We start from the raw sequence: 22,641 nt of genomic DNA on the forward strand, positions 1-22,641 counted from the left end.
TGAAGAGAAGTAAGTGACTGCTACGATTATCGTAGATATGGCCCTAAAAAAACTGATAAAAGAAGCCTTCTCAATAGTCTAAAATGCAAGAGCTTCCGGGGGGGCTTCGCCCACCTGGGTCCCCCCCACAGTGCCCCTGCCCCTGGACCCCGCCAGGGACATTCGGCGGCCCCCGGACCCCTGTCCGACGCTTTGAAAAAATCCTGGCGAGAAGTCTGTACGGCCTGAGTCTTCAAGTTAACGTATTGTGTGGTCCCGCTTATGAATGTTAATTAGCCTTCGCTTTCCTCTTCGCTGATTGGCTGAACCATTAATTGAATTAACTCTTCCTGCCGGCTAGACGCAGGTGCAGATGTCGGCTCTGTGGGGTGAACGTCCGAAAGGTCATGGCATGGAGAACGAAAGAAAACCAATTTCCCCTAAAAAAAGTGCTGTAATTAAGCCTTTTACAGTACTTTATGCCAAAAATTTTACTTGGATCATTTTACCAACTATCTTATGCCTATCTATACCAAATGTTACTCATACCAGGGTACAGGGGTGCAAAATATACCGTTATAAGACCGTCAACAACAGTCGCACGGAGCTAACAGCGCAGCGTAAATACCATCGCTAGCGTTTCAACTTCGGATAACAAGTTATAAGTACTGTTGAACTCAGTAACGTTAAAGTTTGTTTTTAGTTGCCTTTGACGGTTTGACCTGAAATAGTGTTACGCTAAACTCCTGAAGAGAAGTTAAGTGACTGCTGCGATTATCATAGATATGCCCCTAAGAACTGATACAATATAAAGCCTTCTGAATAGTGTAAAATGCGAGAGCCTTAGGCGGGCTTCGCTCCCCCTGGCGGGAACACTGCTATATACGGGTTCATGAGGCCCCGCTTATGAATATTAATTAGCCTTTGGCCTCCTCTTCGCTGATTGGCTAGGTCTTTGATTCAATTAACTCTCCGGCTGACGCGCACAGGTGTGGCTCTGTGCGGGGTCACGGAAGGTCACGTCAGGAGGCCAAAAGAAAACAAATTTCCCCTCAGAAAAGTGCCAAAATTAATCATTTCAAAGTTGTTTATGTCAAAAATTTTACTTGAATCTTGTTACCAAGTATCTAATGCCTATCTATACCAAATTTCAGGTCATTTAATTGTAATACCAGGGTACAGGAGCCAAAAGTGTCCTTTTTTGGTCAAAAATTGGCCAAAAATCGCAAAAATAAGCATTTTGTTGCACTGTACACCAAAACTGTTATTGAATTTATATGAAGGTATTATCAAGGCACATCTGTGTCAAATTTCAGCTCATTCGGTTGCAATACCAAGGTACAGGAGCCAAAAGTGTCCTTTTTTGGTCAAAAATTGGTCAAAAAATCGCAAAAATAAGCATTTTGTTGTACTGTACACCAAAAGTGTTATTGAATTTATATGGGGGCATTATCAAGGCACATCTCTGTCAAATTTCAGCTCATTTGGTTGTAATACCAGGGTACAGGGGCCAAAAGTGTCCTTTTTTGGTCAAAAATTGGTCAAAAAATCGCAAAAATAAGCATTTTGTTGTACTGTACACCAAAAGTGTTATCGAATTTATATGGGGGCATTATCAAGGCACATCTCTGTCAAATTTCAGCTCATTTGGTTGTAATACCAGGGTACAGGGGCCAAAATATACAGTTTTGGTCTAAAATTGACCAAAAAAATCTCAATAAAATCATTTTAGAGGCAGATATGAAAAAACTGAGAAAAAAGCATCAAGGTATTGGCCCATTCTACCCCTGTGCCAAATTTCAGGTCATTCGGTCCAGGAACGGCGGAGATGAATCACTTTGAAGATTTGACAGGAGAAAGAAAGAAGAAACATTACGAATACAATATATTTCACCATACTATGTATGGCTGAAATATAATAAATCATTGCCAAGTACATGTAGAGCAACATTGACTCGAAGCAGTTACTCAAGCAACTAGATATGGTTTTGGAAACGGTCAGACGTTTCAGATGGTGCCTTTCGTTAATGGCGGAACCTTCATCGACAAACATTGCTGTTATTTTATAGATGGCATCCTCGCCCACTACGATATAGTCCGTTATCAATTCAGGCAGTGTTTGTGAGTTTATTGTTCTCCTTTTGATAAAATGGTTTCACACATATAAATGCTCAAGCTTACACATAACGCTGTTAAACCTTTTTCTCTGGAGTAGCCTTTATCCGTTGTTTTAAAAAGTAGGGTATTTAGGAATACCATACCTACGGACGGTAGAGAATATTTTAAAACGTCATTTTATGACGTCATTATGACGTCATCGATGTTGCTATTGGCAATACAAGTCGTAATGAACATTATTATTCTATCTGCACTTGTTGTTACATTTTTGTAGTATAACTTGAAGTTTTCTGAGAATACCCTTTTTTCATGGGTCCGGCCAATATAATCAAATTGATGACGTCATAATTACGTCATCCTACGTCAACGTAACGTGAAACGTCAAATTATCGTCAGATATTATGTCGATATCATGTCCTGAAAATTTAATGGCCCTACGGCACGTCGTTCAAGAGTTAGAGGACTTAGAAGTGGAGGGCCTCAACCCCCCCCCCCCCCCCCGGGGCAGGGATGAACAAAAAAACCCCGTCTGAATAGGGTTAAATACAATGTTTATAAAACAAACGAATATAGGTTTCCCCACGAATAAAGGCGAACCACTGATATTTAGCACGTTGAACAACAAGGTAAGGCTGTTTAACAAGCCAGTTTACGTAGTGTGGCTAGATAGATATTGAAACTAGAGTTTTCTCACCTTCAATAAGCAAGATTAGTCCACGTTAAAACCATTACTGTGCAATTATGTGCTCTTTTACCTAACCTACATGTTATGGCATCCGTCTGTCTCGGAAGACAATGGTAGGCAGACGGTTTTTTTTAAGGCGTCCCGTCTGCCTGGCCCGCACTTGCGTTTTTAAGGTGAAGGAGGGGTGTGCACGTCCTTCTCCACCCTCTCGTCCACTGGCGCACTAGTCCTACAGGGGCAACTGTATGCAACGTGTAAGACGGCCCCAGCAGATGCAGGTTTGTTGTTTGGAGTTTCCGTCTCCTAGGAGGACTTCCGACCAAGGATGCAAGGGGTTCCTCCTACCCCTGACTCATGTGTCATGGCGGGTGCGTCATGCCCGAACATGCCCCTATGGCCTGTCACCACCACAAAGGCCTGTCACTGCCACTAGCCGCAGCTATGTACTCATTTACACCTGAGTTAGGTGAGGAAAGTCGTGTAAAGTGCCTTTCCCAAGGGCACAAGATCGGTGACACGGCAAGCGGATTTGAACCCGGAGACCAACGCGCTCCCGATCGTGCCACGCGGTCCCACGAGCTACATGTACGCACAGCCAAAACATCACGCAATTTGTCAAAACTTCTGTTTCATCTAATATCCACTTACCACTTTTATTTGGTGACAGTTTCATCTTTAGATAAAAAAGGAAGTTCCTGGAAGCTCCACTGCAGTACCGTAACAGACCGCTAGATGGAAAAAAAATCTTAATCATTTAGAGGTCTCAAGAATTAGCCTCATACGAAAAAGCATCACGTTTTATCGTAGCCTTCTTGCTTTATTATACTGACCATAGCGAAGCAGCATTTTGCTTGCAGTAATAACTAGATACATGCATCTGCAAAGCATAATGCTTGGTTTCTATTCATGACGCTTTGAATTCAACTTTTACATCTTCAGGCACCTTTTCCCTGTCATCTTCAAATCGGCAAAAAACATCAGACATTTTATTACGCACAAATCCAGCATACTTTCCGATCGTACCGCGAGGAAAATCCTTTTTATTGAAGAATGGATTTTAAAACGCTTGACGCAGGAAATCCTACTTGATCTAACAACACCCTGAAGATTTTTACCGAAGTCTTTCAGGAACAAGGCGGCGCAGTGGAGTAAATCTTGCGTGGGCGTTTTGTGGGAGCTTTCGGTCCCAGCGCATAGCGCCTTTTCTACAATCAACCAGGCGTTGAATACGCCATTGGAGGCCTGGGTGTCCATAAAAACTAACCCAATCACTATACCGTTCCACCTAGTCCATTAAAAACACCACTTTGCGCAAACTTCCCACCGAAATCACCATGTCTTCTTTCCTAACAGGATTCGGATTTCATATTGATACAGAAACTTGGCTCTTTGACAAGAAGGTGTAAAAACCGAAAGCGGTTTTACCGCTCGCTCATGAAAGGAATGTAAAATAAGCTTTAATGTTTTTCGCGGTGGCTTTGAACTCTTTGCCTTTCAGTGCGTTTCCTTTTCCGTTTCATAGACCAACAGTGGTTTTATGGTTGTCTGAGTTCGACTGTAAAAAGCTTCTCTGATGAGATGAAACGTGTTATTGAACTGGGCAGTTTTCCCGTATGGGCTACTGAGATAAGGCCATGTGGATTTGATTACATGGATCTATGAAAACCCAAAAACTGGTGCGAGCGTGCAAGCAAAAACGTTTTACAAAAAAATATCTGCTTTCACTATGAGACCTTAGCGGCCAGGAACCTTGAATAAATAACTACAACAGTGTATTGTATAAAGGACAATAGATACGTCGTATTTCATTTTTGTTCCCTCACATTTTCTTCTTTGAGTTCAATAGAATTCACTGTGGCATTTTATGACATTAGTTTCCGTTTTTATTCGAGTATTTGAGGACATAATCTTGCTCGTTTTACAATTACTTTGTACCATTCACAGTTTGGTTAATTCTTTTGTTGATACGCAATATCTACCGCCATAAACAGTGTGCGTGTTGGTTTGTGGTTGTGGTTTTGGGGCCTCTCTCTATTTGTGTGTATGTGTGTTAATGTGTGTGTGTACATGTGTGTGTGTGTGTGTTTGGCGGTGTTTTTTTTTCTGAAATCAGGTTAATCGCTTTCGGTTTTTAAACCTTCTTGTCAAATAGCCAATTGGCGGTGGTGTGTGTGTGTCTGTGTGTGTTTGTGTGTTTCTGTGTGTGTCTCTTTGTATGTGTTTCCGGATATTGATAGTCAGCATTATTTGAGGACCTCTGGATTGCAACTAGATTTTGTACGTTAGCAGTTGTTCTATACACAAAGGTGTTAATTTTGGTTTCCCTGATGTATGTCCTTTTTTAAAATCTTTTGCCCAGGTTTGTATAATTTTTTTCATCTTAGCTGAAGTGATCCAAGAAATGTAGTTTCACAATTTGAAACTGAAATGCATGATAGGACATTCCTATTGTTATTTTCAACATCAAATTGAGTGCACTAGTGTTAACAAAAAAGACAGTTGCTCTGTTTATGTTTTTTATGAAACAGAAATGAGGAGAATATAATACTCGGCGATGAATCTACAGCGTTTTCAACTTTCGTATGCCAGATCAGCGATTTTATGCCGTATTATGTTTTATACTTACAAGAGCTGGACCCTAAAAAAGCTAGTGTTGGCAGGTTTCGCTATGGTCGATCGTGTAACACTAAACATACCATTTCTTTTCTTAACCCTATTCAGACCGGGCTTTTTTGGTCATCCCTGGACCGGGGGGGGGGGCTTTTGAGGCCCTCCACTTCTAAGTCCTATAACTCTTAAACGACGTGCCGTAGGGCCACCAAATTTTTAGGACATGATATCGATATAATATCTGACAAGCATTTGACGTTTGACGTTACGTTGACGTAAGATGACGTAATTATGACGTCATCAATTTGATTATATTGGCCGGACCCATTAAAAAAGGGTATTCTCAGAAAATATTCATGATATACTACAAAAATGTAACAACAAGTGCAGATAACAGAATAATAATGTTTATTACGTTTTGCATTGCCAATAGCAACATCGATGACGTCAAAATGACGTCATAAAATTACGTCATGCACATCTAAGATACGAGTTAGGATCCGCCATATTATATCCACCACCTTGAATATTTAGAACTCCTTTTTTTGCAACAAATAATCACAAAAGGCAATGGAAATAGACTAAATTCATTCATTTAGATGGTTTTTGATGAAAAAATACCAGGTAGTTACAAATTTTGAGGGATAATTAGCTTGTTATTCTTGATCTGGCCATACGGTCCGCCATCTTGGATTTTGGGCTGATGACGTCATCAAATTAGCATAATTTATGCATATAAAATTATGAAAGATATTCTAAATAATATAAGATTTTATTTATGTAACAAAATAGCAGTAATATAGCAAATAAATGTGAAAAATACATTGTTAGAACCAAAAATAGTGATTTTTGGCAACACTGCCTGTCAACATACGGTTGCCATGGCAACACGAAAAATGGAAAATTTGTCAAACTTCCTAAAATTGTTGTCAACAATATTTTAGGAAAACTCAACAAATTTGGTGGTTCTAGCGTAAGCCGTTCTGGCGTTATAGGACATCAAAGTTAGCGCGGGCCTCAAAAGCCCCCCCCCCCCCGGTCTGAATAGGGTTAAGCCTAATGCAACAAGATATTAACAACTCACAAAGGAGCGAACTCTCTCTCGCCGTCTCTCTGAAAGCTTCTTTTAAAATCATTGACTGCGGATTCCTGGAATCAAAGTCTTTCTTAAAAACATTAGGTTGCAAGGAGCTTTTACTTTAGTAGATAAAAGATTCAAGTTCTCCACAGGGGACTCCTGCTGTATAAGATGAAAAGAGACACTTTTTGTGATGTATTCACTTCGTCATTAGGTAAACTGTAATGGAAGAAAGAAGCAGTTTCTAAGAAGGTGTAGTCGAGGATACTAGTATATAAAAATGTACTAGTAGATACTGGAAATATTATTATAACTATTTTCTATTTGCTTTTGGACAGACTAGGACAATGTGGCACTGCATTAGTTAGTAACTTTTAAAGTCATTGACGGCAGATTCCTGGAATCAAAGTCTTTCTTAAAAGCATTAGGTTGCAAGGAGCTTTTACTTTAGTAGATAAAAGAATCAAGTTCTCCACAGGGGACGCTTGATGTAAAATATGAAAAGAGACACTCTTTTTGATGTATTCACTTCGTCATAAAGGAAATTGTAATGGTAGAAAGAAGCAGTTTCTCAGAAGGTATATTAGAGGATACTAGTTTATACTCGTAGATACTGGAAATGTTATTATTACAGTATTACTATTTTCTATTTGCTTTTGGACAGACGAGGACAATGTGGCACTGCATTAGTTAGTAACTTTTAAAGTCATTGACGGCAGATTCCTGGAATCAAAGTCTTTCTTAAAAGCATTAGGTTGCAAGGAGCTTTTACTTTAGTAGATAAAAGATTCAAGTTCTCCACGGGGGATGCTTGATGTAAAATATGGAAAGAGACACTCTTTGTGGTGTATTCACTTCGTCATTAGGTAACCTGTAATGGAAGAAAGAAGCAGTTTCTCAAAAGGTGCATTCGAGGATACTAGTTTATACTCGTAGATACTGGAAATGTTATTATTACAGTATTACTATTTTCTATTTGCTTTTGGACAAACGAGGACAATGTGGCACTGCATTAGTTAGTAACTTTTAAATTCATCGACGGCGGATTCCTGGAATCAAAGTCTTTCTTATTAAAAACAAACATTAGGCTGCAAAGAACTTTTACTTTAGTAGATAAAAGATTCAAGTTCTCCACGGGGTATGACTGCTGTATAAGATGAAAAGAGATACTCTTTCTGATGTATTCACTTCGTCTAAAAGGAAACTGTATTGGGAGAAATAAGCAGTTTCTCAGAAGGTGTGGTCGAGGATACTAGTAGATATTGGAAATCTGAAAAATGTACTGAGGTAGATTGAATTGAATGGTTTATTACGGTGAACTGACCATTGAAAATTTAAGACAGAGAAATGTTCAATGAATTTATACTCAGAAAATATTGTACATTCTTCTTGCAGGTAAATGGTACTAGATACACATTCTACAACTTATCTTGGTGTTCTAAGCATCGGAGTACTTTGTCTTAGCATGTTTGAGGTTTGACTAAATAAATAACTTTACAGCTGAATTTTGAGAATTGAGGTTTGACTAGATTAATAGATTTGCAGCTTGGAGGCTTCACTAGATAAATCAGTTTACAGCTCAATTTATAAAAATCAAAATATTATTGTTTCTATCACATTAAAAGACAGTATGAGAAAAACTCTTCAATTTTTCTCTATATACAGACCAAATATCATGTACATGTAAAGACCTTACTTCTTTGCATGCTTTCTGTACGTTACAGAGTATCATCATCATCATCATCATTCACTGCATTCTGCATCTACAGCCTTAGAAAAGTCCTATAGCTGCATTCAGTCTTTCTTCATCCTTTTCCACTGCACTTTGCATCCTGCAAGCTTCCTTAGCTCCAGGAGTTTCTTTGCCGTTGTAGGAAGGGTTCAGCCCCTGTGCTTTAGGTCCGCCTTCAGCTGGCTGAGCAAATTGACACAGTGTCTTCCCTTGCGTGCCTTGAATCTATTAGAACCTAGAATGGCGAATTCAAGGGCTTTCTGTGCAGGTGTGTCTTGTGGCATCCTGAGGATGTGTCCAAACATGGACCACCTTGATTGCTCGGCTTTTGCGGAGAGAGGTGTGGTGTTGCAGATTCTGTACAGGGTGTCGTTGGATACCATGCTTTTTGGCCATTGGAGACCTGTGAGCGCACGCAGATGTTTCTGGTGGCAGACGTCCAACTTCTCTGTGACTGTCTTTGGTGCAGCCCAGCTGTTGCAGTTATATAGCATGTTACAGAGTATACACTGATTAAAACTAATGGCTCACAAGAGCTTTAACAACATTTTTTTTATCACAAAGGCCCACATGAATAGCTATAAGCGGAAGCCATAATTAGTTTATGCAGTGAATCCCGCTGAAGCAAACGAACATGATTAAATCTTAACGGCATGAATAAGACATTTCAAGTTTGTACACCTTTCTGTCAGCCTTAATTGGCCTTAATTTAGGATCAAATCAATTACTTAGATGATACTATAATGTTCTGTCCTGGAAGAGATTTTAGGTGCACTCTCACCGCACTTGCGTCAACCTTGCGTCACTGCGTCACTGTTTTTTTTCTCCGATTCAGATATTGCATAATACGTAAAGGTATGAATAATAAGACAAGAAAATACACAAAAAGTAAGAAAATTAGTTGTTTATCTCTGACATTTGTTGAGTATCTTAAGAACCCCGCAGTGACGCAAGCGTGGCAAAAGTGCAGTGAGAGGGCACCTCTACTGTAAGCCTATGACGTGAATCAAATGATAATTAAATTCCAAGATACTCGGTTTGGTAAGTGTCATTAGTGGCTCAGCAGGGTAGTTTGTTATAAGAAGGCTTTTTATTACATATTTTATCTCTGATTATTAAATACATACGGCAATCATAAACAAATTAGTCATAGAATATGTCAGGAGATAACATTTTCTTAATAATTGTTGATAGGTATTAATTGTACCGGATCCGAATATTTTTGTATAATAGGTCATTTGTTTGCTTATTCTTTGATTGCTCGTTTGTTTTGTTCGATAATATATATAAATAAGGTATTACGTTTGTTTACTTATTCGCTTGATTATTTGCTTGCTTGTTTTTGTTTGTATAGATACATTATATATTGAATAGTTGATTGTTTCCTTTTTTACTATTTAATTGTTTATTTGATTTCTTGTTTGCTGTCTGTTTGGATACAATACATATTGAATAGTTGATCGTTTGCTTTGATAGTTTGTTTGACTATATAGTTGTTTGTTGTTTTGTTTGTTCGTTTGATGAAATACATACTTGATAGACAGTAACAACTGACTACTTGTTTGCTTCGTTTATTGATTGCCCTATTGTTTCTGTACCTGCGTGAAGTGAGGAAAGTCATGGAAAAGGCACAAGATTAGTTAGATATCAGAGGAACTGAGCCAATAACATCTTGCTCCTGGGCAACACACCCTGCCACTACGCCACTTGACCCCACCTCATCCCAGTACTACATTTCCAGTTCGTTACAAATGCCGTCCTTCACCCACATGTGATGATGTTCGTCCATCGGGAGTCGATGAGGACCTTGACTTCAGGAGTGTAGTTCAGTTCAGTCGCCCTTGTGGGTCCGGGCGTGGCTTATCAGTCCGATCCTTGCACGGAAGCACCGGCCGCAGACGTTGCACTGAAGACCAGGTGGTGGTTGTGTGGATGGATCTGCTTTCCTTGCCTTGCGTGTCTCTCGCCTGCTGACGGCCAGGGCAGTTCTGCGTTTCTCAGCAATGCCTGCACCCTGATGGACTAAGCGGCGCCACTGAGGTCTGTCGGAAGCGGCAAGTTCCCAGCTGTCCACGGGGATACTGAAGTCCTTCAGAGTTGCCTTTAAACTGTCCTTGTAGCGAAGCTTCGGACGTCCAACATGTCTTTTACCCTCTGCTAGTTCCCCATACAGTAGGATCTTGGGTAAGCGATGGTCGTCCATGCGACGGACGTGCCCTGCCACATAAAGACGACGTAATTCACCTTTATTAGAAGGTCGCCTTACCGAGCCTAAATAATTTCATGGGTCTTCTGTTCACAAATAATATTATTAGAAAATTACCGGGGGAAAATTAGGTCGTGATTAAGTTACAGTAAGGTGGATAAATGGGTTAAAAAGCAATTATCCAAGGTACGTATATAGATATATACTGATCCCTAAGCAAATGTAAGGATGGATTCATGCTGGTGTAACAGTTAGGGTGTTAGCCCAGAGCCAAGAGGTCTGGTCATCCTTGTTGAACAAGTGAAAGAACACTTTATTTGACTTTCGTTATCTCAGTGAAATTATACCTGACTTTGTTTGGGGAGGTAAAAGGAAATGGAAGAAGAGGGATGGGTTCTGCCTTCCTTATACTGTGTCCTAGACACTGTGAATAACAACACACTGTCCCTGTACAGTCTGAACGTCAACTAACGTCCTTCTATCTGTACTTTTGTATATGGCACAGTGCCACATTGTAATTGGTTTTACATTGTTTTAAAAAGGGGGATTTATATAATCTGAATGCAAGGAGAAGTCTAGGTAAGTCCAATTTTTGTGTTGGAAATTACAGTTCAATTATTTCAAGAATGACTTCTACCAACACAGATAAACTTTCAAGTTGAGAAGTCTGGGTGTTTTATACATGTTTCTGAAACATTTTGTAAATCTTTTGGGGTTTATTAATTTCTTTTCTACGAGGAGGCAAATCATGATCTGATCTTTATTTGCTCTCTGCCACCAATGTAACATAGACATAGACATACACTCAGCAAAACAATGAAATCATAAATAACTAGACACAAGTTACAAATGAAATCAATAAAACAAAGCCACCAATTGTACATCGTAATTGTTAAAATGAAATAAAAATATGATCAATATCAGGGCAGAACCAAAATCATAGTTATATCAAAGGTCTTTCATTCATCATGTAGGAGGTACAATGCTAGAAAATTAAAGGCTTCAGTTACTAAATGTCATAAAATCAGGCGTAAACACCGAGAGTGATCTCCATACATCTTCTTGGAGATTGCAAATTTACTCGTAAGTTTTATTTCAAAATTTGTAAACTGAGTAAACGTATTCTATGTAAAGTATATTTAAATTAGAAGCAGACATAAAGAATATCCAAGAATATGTTTTGAGAAAGAAGTTCAATTTTTTTTTTCAAATTTGCAAATTTTGTGATAGAAATTCTTTTACGAATGCACTATTCTCCCGAGGCCTGCTCTACGGTTGCATGTGAAATACTGTATACAAGTTGGGTCTATTCCAAGTAAAAAAATCAAAGGGTCTTTCATCTTTTGTGAGTTTATTTATGGTGCACTTAGAGGTAGAATATTTTCCGTCTGATTTGACAATAATCCATACTTGGGGTCAGAGGTTTCTCACGGTGGACTTCAAGCTCGTTAGTTTTATAAGAACGCCGCAATAACAGAGTTGGTCCCAGAGAGAGCCGAACTAATCTTGTAGTAATGAGGGCTTTCCATTTCAAAAAACTGTTTGAGGTTGACTGAATGAATGAATGAATGCTCTCACTGAGTCCTTCTGTGGCATGTGAATTGGTAGAACATTCTCGCAAAAGACGTTGCAGTCTATTTCTTGTTCTTATCGTATCGGATTTATTATTCTATGTTTGTATTACTTTAAGTTGACAGGAATAATTGAAAAGAAATAGCATAATGTTTTTAATCGAATACTGTTTACTGTTTATTTATTTTTCTATTAACTTCTTTCATTAAGCACATTTTCTAAACATTACAAACCGTTTTGAGAAAGTGTTGCTAGAAATACGCAATACTGTGCTACAAGACATTGTTAATAGTTCGTTTTAGTATTTAATTCTAAGTATGGAAGAAAACAGCTAGCTATCCATAGCAATAGATGCCAAGGTCAATTGATGTGTGGCTACAACAAACGCGTTCTATTGGAGATCGTTGTGAACAATCGAGTGAACAATCGTTGTTCATGGATCAAAAACACCCTCTAACAATTTATGATATTATTGCATGAACGTTATCTATGAGAAGGTGCAGTAATTACACTAACCACTAGTTGTCGCTTTTGTAACATGGGTTGAATGCGTTGCTTTTTTGGGTACAATTTAATGCCGCCAATTTTGAATATATAGTCGCCTTGGTGTGCTTTTTGTGATTGCTGTCTGTGTAAACGTTTGGAACAACGGGTAACACATAAGAAATAGATTTCAACCTTAGATGTAAAGGAAGCATTTGATGTATGGGTTATTTTCCAATTTGTTTTCTCTTTCCTTAACGCATATTGTTGCTAACCTTTAGTCGTTGATTGTTACAATTTGACAACAGAATTAGAAAGGATGAAAATAGTTTTAAACCCTTTAAATGTAAGAATTGTCCGATTTCACCATTCCTACAAAGGCAGAAAAAGACATATTCAGCTGTCGTTTTGTACAATCTTCTTGCAGCGTTTGGCATTGGTATTTCAGACTCTGATGGGGTACAACACGAGTGAACTATGTTTTCTATATCATTTCTATGTGGGTAGACGTGAAAAATTTAGCTGTACATATTCTAGGACATGTTATTTGTGTGTTCGTGTGAATCATATTACGATCTCAGATAACTAGCTGTAGTACATATGAGATCCAGATTATATGTGATATTGTAAAACAAAAATTGGTGATATCAGAAAGACAACAACGTCCTAATCTATGATTTATAATCCATGATATTATAAGACTTCAGAGCTTCGGGCATAAGCCTAAGACCCCGTTCACACTCAAAAAAATGAAGCGGCTTCAACGTCGAAACCGCTTGATCCGGATCGTTTTCTTGAGTGTGAACGATCCAAGCGGCTTGGATTTTCACCGATCCGGCTCGTTTGCAATCCATCCCTGAGAGGTAGTTTGAGACACTTGTGAACAAGCCGCTTGGCTGAAATCGCGAGTGTGAACGCAACGCGGGATAGATTCTATGCAAAGCATATCTTTGAACAGCTTTCTCTCTGGATCATGATATAAGACTATTAAGAGTGGCCATGGGTTTGAGAAAACCTACAAACAATGTTGTAAAAAAGTACCTGAAGTCCAGGTACGGAATTGTGTGCGATTAATCGGATTGTCTGAAATGAGTGTGAGCGTAATTGTTTTGAAGCGGCTTGCCCGTTGAAGCGGCTTCGACGTTGAAGCCGCTTCATTTTTTTGAGTGTGAACGGGGTCTAAGACTCTACATGTAAAAGAACCCAACACACGTATATAGAAAAGTAGGTGTTTGTTACCCATAATTTTAACTTTTAGAACACAGACAACAGCCATAAAAAGCACACCAAAGTGACTTTGTACAAGGATATATATTACTCTGTGTACGTGCTTGGTTAGAAAAAAACTGAGCCGTAGCAAAGCAACCATACAGGCATCAGTAACGATACGCCAGACTTATTTCAGAAAATAAAGTCATTCATAACTCACCCTGCATTTGACGCCTGATATAATTTGATATAACAACCCATACCCGACACACGTACGCCAGGGAACAGCTCAAATTTGATTAAAACGAACTCAACGTTGAAAGACACCCTGCTATAAACTGGTGTGTAATTAACACCACATAATTGTCTGAAGGATGATTAAGTATATCCTTTCCGCACGTAGCAAGTCATTAGATTCACCGGAAATTAAACCCGTACTGCTGGTATAATCTGTGCAACGGTAATTATTATACCACTTGTAGATTTACCTTCGGGGTAGTAAAACGATACGGGGGACGAGATAACATCCAGCGAGAACCTCAAAACTCATATGCGAGTGTGTAGAAAAGGTTTGGCAAAATAAATCATTTCATTATGAAATCTAAGTGAAAAGGAATGACGAAACACACAGAGTATGGTTTACAGGAAAGAAGATTCTTCATTATTATTCTTACGACATTAGCATCAGTTTTCCAACACATTTCTTTTGCAATCTACAGTATGTATTTGCTCATTTGTCAGCAGATTTGTACAGTTTACAATAGGGCTGAAAATATTTGTAGAGCCAAAATTGGTGCGAGCGCGGATGTCATCCGTATATTAACCAAATCAACATGGCCTTACCGAAAGTAGGACAAATAAATCCTCATAGGACTGCATCGTAGCGAGCTAACATTTGAGCTGATCTCCAGACGAAAGAAAAAAGCAATCAGTCAGAAAACCTTGGAGTCGAGACAGAACAATATTCCAAATCAGCTGCCCGGGTATCCATTCCAATTATTCAAGTCAGCTAGTAATAAACGTGACATTCTAAGAGACAGCAAACTATTTAAATCATGAAACTGTTGCGTCCGACCGTGTGATTTGTTTGGTGAGTATTACACAAAGGGGAAAGACGGTTAGCGTAGTTGTATTGATTTTTTAAAGGCAACAGCAAATGAAGTTGTAGCTCTTCTATTAATGTAGAAGACAGTTAATTGCACAACGGATTACCACACACCTCTGTTAATTGCACGGAATCCGAAACCAGTGCAGTCCAGTTGGATAACATGCATTGTTGCACCTCCCGGATAATTCACCATATATGCTGGCAAATGGTGTGTGTAAGTATTCGACATCTACTGTACTAATATCCTAATCTAAGATCGTGATTTTGTGATATATTACCAAGTTTCGTAGCTTTAGCACTAGCCGTTCATGAGTTATGCGACATAAAGGTTGCTGAGGGCCTCAAAATTCCCCTCTCTGGTCAGAATAGGTTTAGTGCAAAAGATGGTCCTTCTGATCTTTTGCATAAATTATGATAATGAGGTGGAATTAGCAACACCTTAACATGTCGAAATATTCCTCTTACATTGACGAAGCAATGTAATACTATGTACAATGATCGCCGATAGGAATTGGAGCAGAGATTTTATGAACAAAACATTTTGGGGTCCGTTTGGACCCCACTCGGTCATTTTAGTCGCAAAAAAAAGGTCAGGTGCTTGAGGGTTAATAGAATTCTAAAATATCTACACACGTAATAAGAGATTGTATGATACGGTAGAGTCGATAACTAATTCATATTGCTTGTGCTCAAAACGGAAATAAATTTATGGTAAAGTTAGAGGTTTTATGGCCTTTTGATGCCGTAAGAGTGGGTCGTTATGCACGGTGTCTCAAACACGATATTTCAAGGCAGAGCTCTTTGACATCTTCTTTTGACCTTGAAATATTCTATCAACATTGATACGTTTTCCGATATTTGTTTCTTGCAATGCATGGCATTTATATTTTCTTATTGCAAAGCTGCTTTGTACGATTCACAATATGGTTAAGAACGTCTTCTTTCTGGAAACGCCGAAACTTGATGCACGCGAGGATGACATCCATGTTATCAAATCAACATGGCCTAACAGATACTACAATGCTGTCCTTCAATTCAAAACCCCGCATCAACGACTAGGCACGGACACGTTAACTTATACACGGAAGACTAATAGTGGTCATTAAGCTGTGACGCCATGCAACACACGCTCTCATTTCAACGTTAGGCCACAGAAAGTAAATCTTATAGATGACATCAGTTGCTCATTAATTTTCGCCTGATTTCAGAAAAAAAAAGAATTTTTTTCTCTTTGTGGGTGGTCGGCTAACATAGATCAAAATAGGCAAACATGTTATGGTGTAGCCTAATAATCATACTTGTTGAAGTGACACTAGTGAGGTACCCAGGACTGTAGTTGTAAAAGTGAAACTAGTTGGGTAGTTGTAATAGTGGCACCGCTATGGAAGCTATGACTGTAGTTGCCAACTTTGCTTGTGATACCAGTCTATAACACTAGTGCCACCTATACTACACAAGTATATGTCTTGAATACAGGAATGAATGCCTTGTTGGCTGTGATACAGATACTGAAATGTTGTCCTTCAATTTAAGAGTGGGCACGGACGAGTTAACTGGTACACGGAAGAAGAATAGTGGTCATTAAGCTGTGACGCCATGCAACACACGCTCTCATTTCAATGTTAGGCCACAGTAAGTAAATCTTATAGATGACATCAGTTGCTCATGAATTTTCGCCTGATTTCAGAAAAAAAAAGAATTTTTTTTCTCTTTGGGGGTGGTCGGCTAAGATAGATCAAAATAGGCAAACATGTTATGTTGTAGCCTAATAATCATACTTGTTGAAGTGACACTAGTGAGGTACCCAGGACTGTAGTTGTAGAAGTGAAACTAGTTGGATAGTTGTAATAGTGGCACCACTATGGAAGCTATAAGTGTAGTTGCCAACTTTGTTTGTCATACCAGTCTACAACACTAGTGTCACCTATACTACACAAGTACATGTCTTGAATACAGGAATGAATGCCTTGTTGGCTGTGATACAGATACTGAAATGTTGTCCTTCAATTTAAGAGTGGGCACGGACATGGTAACTGGTACGCGGAAGAGTAATATTGGTCATTAAGGTGTGACACCATGCAACACACGCTCTCATTTTTGGGTAATTGGTTTTAAATCCCTTGTCTCTTTCCGCGAGTATCCTTCTAGATCCGTCTTCAATTCACGGAGAACATTGCTTGGTCAATTTTCCAGATTTAGGTCAAAGGATTGAAATGCGTTTTATGATCTTTGCAATGTAGATAGAACTTGGCACATTTCTTAATTCAGAGAATACCAGCCTAAACTAAAATATAATTCGATGAGAAATACAAGCGTTTAGATATGTTTGAGCTAGTACAAGATATGAAATATGAAATTTCCGAAAGTGTGTGTGAGGAATTGTCTTTCTTATGATTGCTTATTGGATAAAATGATATATAATGAACTGCCCTAAATCTGACTATAATGAACCTAACGCTCGTTTCTATAATAAATAAAGGTTTGTTTGTTGATTTGTTTCCACAACTTAATACATAAAACAATACAGAAAAGAATGCATAAAAATATTACTCAAATACATGTACCATGCCTCAATAGGTAACATTAGCAAGCTAATACACATTGTTTACCTTCAGATGGTCTTGCCTAACAAATTACTGATTTGTTAAATCTTACGAGGGGCGGTCAATAAGTAATGCCCCTGACCCATTTTCCATAGCAGGAGATTAATGAAACTTGGCACACTTATTAGTCTTTCTCTTCATAGAAACCACCCAGAGTTATGCATTTCTCCCATCGTTTGATGCAGCTCTGGACACCGTTTTTGTAGGACACCCCAGGTTGGTGCTCCAACAGATGCCTCATCAACATTGTACCCTGTGCGATTGTTGAGCAATAAATTCATTCATTCATTCATTCATTCATTCATTCATTCATTCATTCATTCATTCATTCATTCATTCATTCATTCATTCATTCATTCATTCATTCATTCATTCATTCATTCATTCATTCATTCATTCATTCATTTAGATCAGACGACTGGAAGTGGGTCAGGGGCATTACCTATTGATCGCCCCTCGTACTTAAAAACATCTTATAGATACATGTGCGACCAGCCCTGTCCTGCGTCTTGCTACATCATGTAATCGAACACCACAGGGTGTCTGTTACACCTCCCGTAACCAAGGTGACAGTCGTCAGTTCTTGAAGGCAATTGATCATGAGCTTAGTTGTTTAGAAGTAGAAAAAGAAGAAACGGAGCAAAAAAACAACATGTTTCACTTACTTGAAGCTAAACATTAATACATAGTCACGACAATGCCTTTGAAACACAGATTCGCACAAAATGAATCACCATATGCGTCTCTGAACACTTTGATCAATCTTTCGGTCATCTATGATCTAATTACTTCTCGACCAATCACTGATGAGGTGATGATCTTTACGTTTAGAACAGAAAGATGAAACATCGATCTGAAACATACGAATGACGGTCAATAAGTACAAGGCATTTTTGAATGTCCACCAACATTGAAATTATTATGCTCACTGCTTTGCGGGTGACAACCAGTATCGGTTACGTGAGAGAGAAGAATTGTGATGCGACCTGAGATGTGCGGGTCAGCTTGCTCAGCTGAAAATCAGACATCCACTTCTTTCTATTCAAAATACGAAAGAATTCATTATTGTAAATTTTAACAATATCTCTGTAAATTTCATGACATAAGAATTTGTAGAATCACCCTTGTTTCTCGCCCCGTACCTTTTTATTTTCAAACGGACATCGACTGGAAAGAAATGATTACAATGATTTGAAATTCGTTGGATATTCATAAAAGACTTCATACTTTCTGATCATCCCTGAAAATCTGACTCTTGCTCCTTATTTCTAGGTAAGGCCGTGAACTTATTGATCACCCCTCGTATTGTTCACCGACAGAAAATGACCTTGACCCTTAGGTTTTATTCCCAAAGGTCATATGCATGACCCAACTCCTGAAAACGAGACCTCTTTCCTTTCCTGTACGCCCTTGTAGTTTGAAGAGAAGTGGAATTAATTTGAATTTCTGGACCTTATAACCCCAAATCATTGTTATTGTAGGTTTGGACGTTTGCTTTCCTCTACAATTTGGCGTGATTTCAAGCCCCAATCTATGTCAACACTTTGGGGAGGGGGGGCTATAGTTCATCTCATCATACCTATTTCTTGACCTCTTTGAGGGTCGTTGGGGCATTATGAATAGTCAATCCACTAATAATATTAGTCTTTACTTCAATTATCTATCAGTTCATAGTTTGTTTGTTTTTAAATCTCTGCTTAATTACACATCTTAGTCAGTGTCAATGACAAAAGGTAGTGGATACTACTTGAAACGCTTTCCAAAATCATATCCAGAGTAACAGTCGCTCTGTGTGTCGAGACACATTATTCAAATCACCATCCATAATGGCACAATCAAACTACACGTATGACCTTCAGACGATCACTAAGGGAAATTTGCACGTCCAATTAGCTTTAAAGGGGCATTGCACTCCACACGGGAGTGTTATTTTCAGATAGATATTAATTTTAGGAAGTGATAACTGCATAATACTTCACATTATACGATAAAGTACCCAGTTTCTTCACATGCCTCAAAAGCATTCAGACTTCTACTAAACTCCCCAAGTACCCTCTAATTGAATTAATCCTATGGCTGAATACAATGCAAAACTTTTAGGTAAGGTTACAAAACTAATTTCAGCTTCGCTAAGAAATCTCGTCTTGTTCTTGTATTCTTTGCTATCTTATGAGCAACTTGCCTTCTCGGTGTGCTTAGCGTACCTCATTTATTCCGAAAATATGTACGATAAACAAAGTGTCTATGCGTATAGGGGATGCATGGGTAGGGTCTGCATGGGTTTAGTGAGTGTCATTGTTGTTTTATAAAACACACATCACGCAATTCATCCCAAGGTGAATTCCGCAAAATTCGGCTGATTATGTATTCATTGACACATTATCTATTGGAAAACAATACTCCCTTCTGGAGTGGAATGCCCCTTGAAATAGTCTAATGCAAGTCGAGGTAGGGCGAAATTAATTCCACGGCAAACTATCTTTCTACTAGTAGGCAAACTCCCTTCCACGGCAAACTCCCTTTCCCGGCATTAGAGAATCATGGCCCACATTGAAACCAGCCTTTTGATGAAAGGTTAACGTTTGATTGGTTTGCTACTCAGTACTATACGTAACCTCATTCTCTTTATACAATTCAAGTCACGGTGTATTCAAATGGGGCAATAAAAAACTAATCTTCTATCCAATTAAACAAAAAATTGATCTTTGAGTTTGTATTCAAGTCACTTTTACTATCATCAATAAAAATAGAACGTTAGACACGTAAACTGTCAAATCTTTTAAGCGTGTATCTTTAGGTGGACTCTCACTGCACTTGCGGCACCCGTGCGGCACTGCGGGGTTCGTAAATGAATTAACGTATTTCAGAGACAAAAAAACGAATTTTCTTCCCTTTTGTGTATTTTATTGTCTTCTAAGTCATACTTTTACGTATTAAGCAGTATCTAAATTATTAAAGATCGCGAAAAAACATTGCCGCAGTGAACAAATCCCGCAGTGCCGCACCGGTGCCGCAGGTGCAGTGAGAGTCCACCTTTATTGGATTGCGGTACGTTTGCGGCGTCACTGCGTCCTAAATTAGATTTGTGCTACTCTTCTCGTAATGGGAATATCATTTTAAACGCACGAGTTTGACTAACAAGACAACAATACATACAAAGAGTAAAGATACATCCACATTTCAAATAAACACGACCTAAAAAATATTCTTTTAGAAAATCTCCTTCCCGAACAAAATTGTATCTTTATTTTGATATCAATTTGATTGACGCGTAATTGTTTGAAACAACAAAATGATTTTTTTCTCAATTTTGCCTTTCATCGGACAACCTGTATTCCGTGTAAAATGGTGTATTACTGTAAATACATTGAAGTTCACGGGGATTTACTTGCGCGGTAGCGGGGGAAATGGAATATTCGCGGTGGTTTTTAATTCGCAGTAGCTCCATATACTGTAACGTTACATAGTCAAGAACTATAATGGAAAAATGTTCGCGGTACTTTTAAATTCGCTGTGAAGTTGCCACCGCGAAAACCGCGAACATGACTGCATTTACAGTATCCTTCATAGTTGACATCCTGTGAAATTATATGGTGATAGCACTAACTATGATCCTCAACATATATGCAATCTATTAAGGACAAGGTTTTCAGATATGTATATTCAAACATTCTTCCATAATCTGTCTGCCGATACTGGCAAGCTTAGATTTTACAGAAAATTAAAAACCGAATATTGTATAGAGAAATATCTCGAACTTTGTGACTTTGAGCAGCGTTACGCTACCTGTAAGGTTAGTTAAGTGCCCACCCCCTGGAAATAGAAAAGGGGAGATATATGAAGCTACCTGTGTCCGAGAGGATTTGTAAATATTGCCCCTCAAATGCTGTGGAAGACGAGAGTCATTTTATCACTAATTGTTCTTTTTATGATGATATAAGAAACCAACTATTTATGAGTGTATCCAAAATACACGCTTACTTTCCAACTATTCCTGACAATGAAAATTCAATCCTACTATTAAAATCAAAGAACCCACACATTATAAAAGAAGTGGGTAAATTCGTCTTCCACTGCCTAAAGAGAAGAAGTCTAACCCAACAAAACCAGTATAATGTACACAAGCATAGCATAGTCATAGGATGTAGTTCCTAGCACCTTTGTATTTTCCTTATTTTACATGTTGTTTGTACCTGCAATTAGCCCTCGGGCAAGAACTTGCAATAAACATATCATTTATACCTGACCTAGTTCACCTTCACAGAAGAGCAAGGGCGGTTTGCCGAATGTAGCCGCCTATCCATAACAGATTATACGTGCATGCCCATGCAAGCCCTTACGGCATTGGGTTGATGTTAATATATCATATTTCTTCATTCAGATATTTATGATAGCGAATGTGATAAGGGACGAAGCGTCAAATCTCTTAATTTCCGCTTGACAATTTTAAGATTACGACACTTCAAAAGGTCAAACATTAAGATTTCGGAATTATGAGTGTTTACATTAGATTGTATTTGGTAATTCATATCTTTGAAAAGGTTAGGTGCGGAAGAGATAAGATAGACATAACGTCAATTATTATTATTTTCTTCGGATACCCTGAAATTACGGCGCTTCGTAAAAGGTCAAATTTTAGGATTTCGAAATTATGAGTTGACGTTAATTTGTATTTTGTAGTTCAGATCTAGGTTAGATGCGGAAGAAATCATGTAGGCATAGACATATAGTGTGAGTTCTTTCCTTCAATTATTTCCTTCGATACTCTGAGATTATGGCACTTCAGAAAAGGTCAAATCATAAAATTGTGGAATTATGAGTGTTTACTTTAGATTGTATTTTGCAATTCATATTTTTTTTAAAGGTAATTTTTTGAAGCAATTAGGTAAATGTATCGTCATTTTTTATGATTTCCTTCGGATATCTTGAGACAGCTACACTTATACAGGTTGTACTGGCTGTCAGCAACAAGAATACTATTAGATGTTTTGACGCACATGTAAGGCATACTTGGTCATCCGATAACAAAGCAATCATACAAAAGTGTTAAAAGCAATCACTCAAAGTGTGCAGTCGTCAATCCACGCGATTGGTTGACATGACGTTACGTCACAGTAGCCTTTTCTACAGAGACCGCGAAGCAACGTGATTGGCTGGTTAGTCCAAGTCACTGGTCCCCCTCTTCCAGATGGTGAAGCAACGTCATTGGTTGATACGGCGTTACGTCACAGCGTTTCTACTCCAGTCTACAAGCAATC

This window comes from Branchiostoma floridae, chromosome 10 (assembly GCF_000003815.2).
Source record: "Branchiostoma floridae strain S238N-H82 chromosome 10, Bfl_VNyyK, whole genome shotgun sequence".
NCBI classification, from domain to species: Eukaryota; Metazoa; Chordata; class Leptocardii; order Amphioxiformes; family Branchiostomatidae; genus Branchiostoma; species Branchiostoma floridae.